Below are 9,513 nucleotides of genomic sequence, written 5' to 3'. Positions count from 1 at the left end.
CCCTCTACCCCAGTTCCCAAGTCCCCGGTTGTAACCCCTAAGTCTGTTCGGTTTAGTACTGTTCAAGATGGCGACAGAGCTTCTTCTTCTTCCACTACCCCTTTTCTCTCAAGCGGCAACCCCTTCCTTTACCCTGAACATACCCCTTGCCCAATCCCCCCTCCCTCATATCCTCCCCCCGTCCCGCTCGCTCCTCCGTACTCTGAGAAACCTTCAGCTCCTCCTCAAACTCCTCCCCCTATTCAGCCTCCCGTTCCCTCCTCCCCCGCTTCACTTTCGTTTTCCCCTTCCCCTCCGAACACTGCCCGGGGGGGGAGAGGGGTGGGTGGCCTTGCACACTCCCTCACCTTACGTCATCGCCAAACCCCGCCTCAACCTCCTCCAGTTTCGGTTCCAACACCCTCCCCCCGGGTTCCCACGAGTTGTCTTCGGAGGAGGGGGGCAGTGCCTTCGGAGGCGGGGGGGGCAGTGCCTTCGGGGGGGGGGGGGAGTGCTTGGCCACAAGCTACAGCAAATGCCTTTGCTAGAAGCGGCCCCGATTACCTGTAACCTGGGAGGGGAGGGAACAATTCAGGCTCGGTGGGAGCCTGAAACCATTGGGAGACAGAATTATGGAATCCACCTGGATTCTGGAATTCCATTGTTCCGTCTCCCAGTGGTTTTCCTGTTTGTGTTTGGTGTCGGTCTGAAATGGGAATTCCATCCAGATTCCAGAGTTCCATAATTTTGTCTCCCAGTGGTTTCCCTGTTCCTGCTTGGTGTCCCAGTCTGAACTGGGAATTCCACTCAGATTCCAGAATTCCATAATTCCGTCTCCCAATCCTTTCCCAGTTTCTGGTGCTGTTTGGGGTCGGTCTGAACTGGGAATTCCACCCGGATCCTGGAATTCCATAATTCTGTCTCCCAGTGATTTTCCTATTCCTGTTGGGTGTCCCAGTCTGAACTGGGAATTCCACCTGGATTTCAGAATTCCATAAATCCCTCTCCCAGTTGTTTCTTTTTTCCTGTTTGGTCCAAGTCTGAACTGGGAATTCCATCCAAATTCCAGAATTCCAGGATTCCATCTCTGAATCCTTTCCCAGTTTCTGGTGCTGTTTGGGGTCCCAGTTTGAACTGGGAATTCCACCTGGATTCTGGAATTCCATAATTTTGTCTCCCAGTGGTTTTCCTGTTCCTGTTTGGCGTCGGTCTGAACTGGGAATTCCACCTGGATTCCAGAATTCCATGGTTCTGTCTCCCAGTAGTTTTCTAATTCCTGTTTGGGGTCAGTCAGAACTGGGAATTCCATCCAAATTCCAGAATTCCACAATTCCGCCTCCCAATCCTTTCCCAGTTTCTGGTGCTGTTTGGTGTCCCAGTTTGAACTGGGAATTCCACCTGGATTCTGGAATTCCATAATTCCATCTCCCAGTGATTTTCCTATTTGTGTTTGGTGTCCCAGTCTGAACTGGGAATTCCACTGGGATTCCAGAATTTTGTGGAATTCCAATGATTTTCCAGTTCCGGTTTGGTGTCAGTCTGAAATGGGAATTCCATCCAGATTCCATCCAGATTCCAGGATTCCATGATTCCAGAATTCCATGATCATTCTCCAAATCCTTTTCCAGTTTCTGGTTTGGTGTCGGTTCTGAACTGGGAATTCCATCCAGATTCTGGAATTCCATGATCCCGTCTCCCAATCCTTTCCCAGTTTCTGGTGCTGTTTGGTGTCCCAATTTGAACTGGGAATTCCATCCAAATTCCAGAATTCCATAATTTTGTCTCCCAGTGCTTTCCCTGTTCCTGCTTGGTGTCCCAGTCTGAACTGGGAATTCCACCCAGATTCCAGAATTCCACAATTCTGCCTCCCAATCCTTTCCCTGTTTCTGATGCTGTTTGGGTCAGTCTGAACTGGGAATTCCACCGGGATTCCAGAATTTTGTGGAATTCCAATGGTTTTCCAGTTCCAGTTTGGTGTCAGTCTGAACTGGGAATTCCACCTGGATTCTGGAATTCCCTAATTCCGTCTCCCAGTGGTTTTCCAATTCCTGTTTTGTGTCAGTCTCAACTGGGAATTCCATCCAAATTCCAGAATTCCAGGATTCCATCTCCAAGTCCTTTCCCTGTTTCTGGTGCTGTTTGGGTCAGTCTGAACTGGGAATTCCAGAATTCCATAATTCCATCTCCCAATCCTTTCCCAGTTTCTGGCGCTGTTTGGTGTCGGTCTGAACTGGGAATGTTTTCCTGGATGCTGATATCCCTGAATCCTGTTATCCCTGGATCCCATTTCCCCTGGATCTCATTTTCCCTGGATCCCATTATCCCTGGATGTTGATATCCCTGGATTCCGTTATCCATGGATTTTGTTTTCCCTGGATCCTGATATCCCTGAATGTTTTTTTCCCTGGATGCCGATGTTCCTGGGTCCCATTATCCCTGGATTCCATTTTTACTGGCTCCCTTTATCCCTGGATTTTGTTTTCCGTGGATCCCATTTTCCCTGGATCGCGTTATCCCAGGATCCTGTTATCCCTGGATTCTGTTATCTCTGAATGTTGGTTTCCCTGGATCCCATTATCCCCAGATCCCATTATCCCTGGATTTTGTTTTCCCTGGGTTTTGTTTTCCCTGCATCCCATTTCCCCTGGATCTCATTATCCCTGGATCCCATTATCCCTGGATTTTTTCCTGGATCCCATTTTCCCTGGATTTTGTTTTCCCTGGATATTTTAACCCCTTCATGCCCATCCTTGCCCCAAACACCCCCAGCATATTCCCTGCCCATTGGGATGAACATTCCCAACAGGGATTTCCCGGAATTCCGAGCCCTTTCCTGCCCACTGGGATGAACATTCCCAACAGGAATTTCTTCTTTTCCTGGGATTTTCCGGAATTCCGAGCCATTCCCTGCCCATTGGGATGAACATTCCCAACAGGGATTTCCCCTTTTCTGGAATTCCGAGCCATTCCCAGCCCATTGGGATGAACATTCCCAACAGGGATTTCCCTTTTCCCGGAATTCCGAGCCCTTCCCAGCCCATTCGGATGAACATTCCCAACCAGGATCTCTCTTTTTCCCTTTTCCCGGAATTCCGAGCCCTTCCCTGCCCCATTGGGATGAACATTCCCAACCAGGATTTCCCATTGATTTCCCGGGATTCCGAGCCCTTCCCTGACCATTGGGATGAACATTCCCAACAGGGATTTCCCTTTTCCCGGAATTCCGAGCCATTCCCAGCCCATTCGGATGAACATTCCCAACAAGGATTTCCCTTTTTCCCTTTTCCCGGAATTCCAAGCCCTTTCCTGCCCCATCGGGATGAACATTCCCAACAAGGATTTCTCCTTTTCCTGGGATTTCCCGGAATTCTGAGCCATTCCCTGCTCATTGGGATGAACATTCCCAACCAGGATTTCCCTTTTCCCGGGATTCCGAGCCCTTCCCTGCCCATTGGGATGAACATTCCCAACAGGGATTTCCCATTGATTTCCTGGAATTCCGAGCCATTCTCAGCCCGTTGGGATGAACATTCCCAACAGGGATTTCTCCTTTTCCGGAATTCCGAGCCCTTCCCTGCCCATTGGGATGAACATTCCCAACAGGAATTTCCCAGGATTCCGAGCCCTTCCCCGCCCATTGGGATGAACATTCCCAACAAGGATTTCTTCTTTTCCTGGGATTTTCCGGAATTCCGAGCCCTTCCCTGCCCATTGGGATGAACATTCCCAACAGGGATTTCTCCTTTTCCGGAATTCCGAGCCCTTCCCAGCCCGTTGGGATGAACATTCCCAACCAGGATTTCCCATTTTCCCGGAATTCCGAGCCCTTCCCTGCCCACTGGGATGAACATTCCCAACAGGAATTTCCCTTTTCCCAGGATTCCGAGCCCTTCCAGCGGGAATCGGGAGCTGCCCTCCCCTCCCCTCCCCTCTCAGAAATTGCCATTTTTTGTTCATCTCTTTGCCCATTTCTGGTCATTTTCTGCTCCAGCGGCTCCTTTGTGGTCGCCGTTCCAGCTGGGAACGCCCCCGGGGCCTCCCTGCGTTATCCCAACCCTGCAATTCCCGATTTTCCGTTTCCCAGGAATTGCTGCCTGCTCTGCCTTTTGTTGGGTTTTTTGGGTGGTTTTTGGGGATTTTTGGGTTTTTTTCTGCTCTAAATTTGCTCCTTTTTGCCTTTTAAAAATCCCTCCCAAACCTCAAAGGAACAATTTTAAAATCTGATGTTCTGCTGCCCACGAGGGGTTAAAAATATAGGGAATGTGGGGAATCCTTATGGAATATGGAGAATTCCTTCTTTCTTTCTTTATTTTTTTATTTCTTCTTTCTTTCTTTCTTTCTTTCTTTCTTTCTTTCTTTCTTTCTTTCTTTCTTTCTTTCTTTCTTTCTTTCTTTCTTTCTTTCTTTCTTTCTTTCTTTCTTTCTTCTTCTTCCTTCCTTCCTTCCTTCCTTCCTTCCTTCCTTCCTTCCTTCCTTCCTTCCTTCCTTCCTTCCTTCCTTCCCTCCTTCCTTTCCTTTCCTTTCCTTTCCTTTCCTTTCCTTTCCTTTCCTTTCCTTTCCTTTCCTTTCCTTTCCTTTCCTTTCCTTTCCTTTCCTTTCCTTTCCTTTCCTTTCCTTTCCTTTCCAAGGTGGCACCAGTGCCAAGTCGGGCTGGTTTGATAGTACCAAGTGGCTCCTGCAATCTGCCAGCCAGAAGATGGGCAGGTCAGTTTTACATCCAGGGCAAAGGGCCGTGGTTTGTGTTCGGGGGCCTGTGGCGACGAAATCCACCGGAGATTTCAACAACCCACTAATTACCAACCAACAATTAATTACTTTCATTATTTTAATTATTTGGAATATGTACCGTACCCAATGCTGGTGATGTGGGCGTGGCTTGGGCATGCAAATGAGCTCATTAATTATGCAAATTTGTGGTAAATATTGACAAGGTGTGCCAGCAGCATCTGGGATTTCAACACCGCCCACATTATAATAACTGATGATTAATTACTTTAATTACTTTAATTATTTTAATTACAAACTGTACTTAATGCTGGTGATAGGGGGGTCGATTAGGCATGCAAATGAGTGTGGAGAGCTTTAATGTGGAGAGCTTTATTAATAGTTGGTTAGCTGAGAAAGGCCATGCTGACATATTGCCACTGGTCAAGCTGAGAAATCAGCAGTCAGCAAGCTGAAAGGAGATGTCAGCAGCTTGCAATCAGTGGCCTTGCTGCAACATGGAGAAAGGGAGTAGAGATTAGTCCTGAATATCTCCTAAGAATATGTAGAAAGTATCAAAAGTAGGACCATAGGAATGTAAAAGTAGGTGTAACTGCTGATATGTAACTAACCAATCCTGAGCTCAACTTTTGCAATATGCATGAAGTTAATTACGAACTGTATTTAACCCGCTGTGCTGATCAATAAAATCGGGCCTGTGATGATCAACCTGATGTCCTGGTCTCCTTCCGTCGACAAATGGTGGAGAATGCGGGCAACGCTGCGGGCAACGATGCGGCAACGTTGAACCCCTGTCCTTTTTTCTCGGATTACAAAGAAAAAAGGGAACTCGCCACGGTCCGGAAGTTGGGTGGGGGTCCTAGCAGCGGGACGGTGCCGGATTATTTACAAAGACTGGATTATTTATAAAAAGCACCCTTGAGGTTCACATCCGTGACTCAAGCTACCTACGTGCCGCCGAAGTCTGGAGCTGCGACAGCGCGCGCTGAATAGGTATGGATAGGCAAGCGGCATATGATTTATTCTCCTCATATTTAGAAAAGCGAGGGGTAAAAGAGATAGATTTAAAAAAGGAATTACCGGGGTTGTTAGCTTATGGTCATTCTATAGGTATGTTTACTAACCCACATACAGTACATGAGCTTTCAGAGTGGAAAAATTTTGGAGAGGTGTTAATGGACTCTGTGTTAGATGGGGATAAATCAGCTAAAAAGTTTGGGAAATTATGGCGGGTAGTGTATAATGCATTGCTTCAGCAGGTCTCTGAGAGAAAGGCAGCAGAAAGGGCTACAGAAGCTCATAAGAGGAATATAGGATATGGTCGTGAGGATGACCCTTTAGCACCTTCTGTAACTAAGATACTTATGCCTAAAAATCCCCAGCATAGTGGTGTTGAGGACATGCTTTTAGAAAGTGCGAAACCGTCTGCGCCTCCCTTGCCTGAGGGGGAAGGCGAGCCGGGTGGGGGAGGTAAAAGCAAGCCAGCTTTGCCTCCACAGCCGGCTTCAGGCGGGTCGGATGGTGGGGGGGGCAAGCCAGCTCTGCCTCCGCCGCCGGCTTTGCCTCCGCCGCTACCCCCGAGCAGGCCGGCTCCGGTTACAGCTCCAGCGGGGGGGTCCCTTCCCCCGCGCGAGCCGGCTCTGCTCGAGCGTGCTCCGGTTTCAGCTTCGGCGGGAGGGGGGCTCCTTCCCCCGCGCGCGCCGGCTTTGCCTGAGCAAGCTCCGGTTGCAGCTGCGGGGGGGGTCGCTTCCCCCGCGTGAGCCGGCTTCTTTCGAGCCGGCCCCGGCTTCACTGACAGCTCCAGCGGGGGGGTCGTTTCCCCCTCGCGAGCCAGCCTCTGCTTTACTGCCTTCCCAATGCGAAAATTCGGCGCCTGCACTAAAATGCCAGCAGCATAGCACCTCCAAAGAGCCAGCTCCCATCCCAGGGGCACACCGTGATCTATGGGGGGAAATGGCTAAACAAAGGAGGGAAGCTTGGTCTGCTTTGGCAAAAGAGGTGATGCAAATGGGAGATAGTGAAGCCGTAGAAATAGCTTCTAGTCTTGCATGTCCGGTTACTTATACACCACAATATGATGCACAGGGGAATTTAATGCATAATGTGGCAGCATATTCTGCCTTAGATTGGAAGTTGTTAGCTCAGCTACGTTCTACAGTTAGTCAGTTTGGTGTAAAAAGTGAACCTGTTAAGCAAATGTTAGATTATATCTTTAACACTCAGATTTTATGCCCAAATGACTTAAAAGGGATAGTGCGTTTAATATTTACTCAGCATCAACAATTATTGTTTAATGCACATTGGCAAGCATTAGTAAATGAGTCAGTTGCTGTACAACGGGCTCCGGGAGATCCATTGCATGGAGTGACAGTGGATGAACTTATGGGATTAGGAGCATTTCTGCGTACAGAGGCACAGATGATATTGGGACCAGATAAGCTTAGAGAGACTATGAGATTGATGCGTGCAGCGATAGATATGGTTAAAGAGCCAGGGGGATTACCAATTTATATGGGTATTAAGCAAGGTAGAGAAGAGTCATTCGGAAATTTTATCGATAGGGCGGCTGCTGCTATAGATCGGGCCGGTGTGGCAGACTTTCTTAAGGGGGCGATATTGAAGCAGTGTGCCCTTCAAAATAGTAATCCAGCAACCCAAAGGGTATTATCTACTTTGGGAGCAAATTGGACCATTGAGGAAGCATTAGAGCGAATGGCATTAATGCCAACTGCTTCGCAGGCATTTCTAGTAGATGCTATAAAGGAGTTAGGATTGGGGTTACAAAAGCAGGCAGAGTCTAATCAGAATCAGGTGTTAGCTGCTCAGAATCAGGTGTTAGCTGCCCTTGCTCCTCTCCGAAGCGGCTCATTCACGCAAGGAGGTTCAAAGCCATTTCTCAAGTGCTACCGGTGCGGCTCTGAGGGACACACACGCCGAGCCTGCAGAGCAACTGGTATATGGTGTCAACACTGCCGATCCAGCTCCCACAACACCACAGCTTGTAGACGGCGGTCGGGAAACTGTCAGCAGAGCGCGTTTCACGGGGGCCGCGCCCAGACACAAGTAGCTGCCGTGACATCAGAGACACCGGCACCAGCTGCCGCGACATCGCAGCCACCTCCTGCCTGCAACCTGCAACAACAGGGAGCCTCGGTTTGGACTTATCTGCCGCAATAGAAGTAATAATAATGACCAATCTTCCTGAGAAAATACCAACTGGAGTAAAGGGTCCTCTTATATTAAATGGACAAACATGTGGAGCATTATTATTAGGACGCTCTTCTACAACTATGTTGGGATTATTTGTTTTGCCTGGAGTTATTGATGCAGACTTTACAGGGGAAATACAAATCATGGCTTACACCCTCTATCCTCCAATTAAAATTACAAAAGGACAACGTATTGCACAATTGATACCACTATCACAAATGACCTCTGGAATACAACCATTTACTGAACAAGCACGGGATGAAAAGGGTTTTGGCTCCACTGGTGTTACACTTTTAACTGTGGATTTACAAAACAGACCAAAGCAAAAGGTCACAGTTACTTATGGGCATGAAAGCATAACCCTTTATGGATTATTGGATACAGGAGCAGATACCAGCATTATTTCTCCAGAGGCATGGCCACAGCATTGGCCTCTATTCCCATCAGCAAACATGCTCACAGGAGTAGGAGGATTTACATTGGCAAGCAGGTCGCCCTCTTTGTCTGTGTCCATTGAAGATCAACAAATATCTGCTGTGTTTTCAATTGTGCAACTGCCTCCTACAGTCTCCTGCCTAATTGGAAGGGACATTTTAACACAATTGGGAGTGGTGTTAACTAATCAGCACCCTTTGGGGTAATTGCCATTGCTTGGACTTTCCCCATTCCACTCACCTGGAAAACAGATACACCGGTGATGGTTAAGCAATGGCCTCTAAAAGGGGATAACCTTATGCATGCTCATGATCTTGTTTGCACAGCAACAACCATTTTCCTCTTTGCAGATTGACATTATTAGAAATACCCTTGCTTCATATTCACTTGATATTGCTTCAGAGAAAATTCAAACTACAAAGCCCTGGAAATATTTGGGATGGACTTTGATGGATCAAAAAGTGATACCTCAAAAATTGGAGTTACAACTGGACATTAAGACTCTACATGATGCACAGAAATTACTGGGGGACTTACAATGGCTAAAGCCTATTGTGGGAATACCAAATCATTTGTTGGAAGCCCTATGGCCTTTGTTAAAGGGTATTGACCCTACTACTCCTGTATGCCTGACGCAGGAGCATCGTCTTGCCTTGCAGCAAATCAGTGACTGTGTACAACAGGGGTACGTGTCTCGTCGACAACTCGACCACCCTATTGACCTTACTATCTGGAATAGCCCTTGCCACCTGCTTGGTGCTCTCTCTCAACAACAGGAGAAAACGGGGGAGATACAGGTGTTGGAATGGTTGTCTCCACCATTACAGCATAAGAAAACAATATGTTCAAAAATTGAACAATTGGCTGCATTAATCAAAAAGGGGCGTCTCAGAATTCTTGAAGTGGACGGTAGAGAACCTGCTACAATTAGACTGCCTATGGAAAAAGAAATCTTGGACTGGTACCTGATTAACTCAAAGGATTTACAGGAAGCATTATTGACATCATCTGCAAAAGTGGATACCAGCAAATTAGTGCCTAGAGTTTTGCAATGGATGACAGAATGGAACTGGATTACTCGACCCTTGAGAGAAGAACGCCCTAGAGAAGGAGCTGTTACAGCCTTTACTGATGCAGGAAAGAAGTCAAGGCGTGCTGCTGTCA

This window comes from Zonotrichia albicollis, chromosome 26 (genome assembly GCF_047830755.1).
Source record: "Zonotrichia albicollis isolate bZonAlb1 chromosome 26, bZonAlb1.hap1, whole genome shotgun sequence".
Classification (NCBI taxonomy): Eukaryota; Metazoa; Chordata; class Aves; order Passeriformes; family Passerellidae; genus Zonotrichia; species Zonotrichia albicollis.
The sequence above is the reverse complement of the archived record's forward strand: the minus strand, read 5'-3'. Positions refer to the sequence as shown.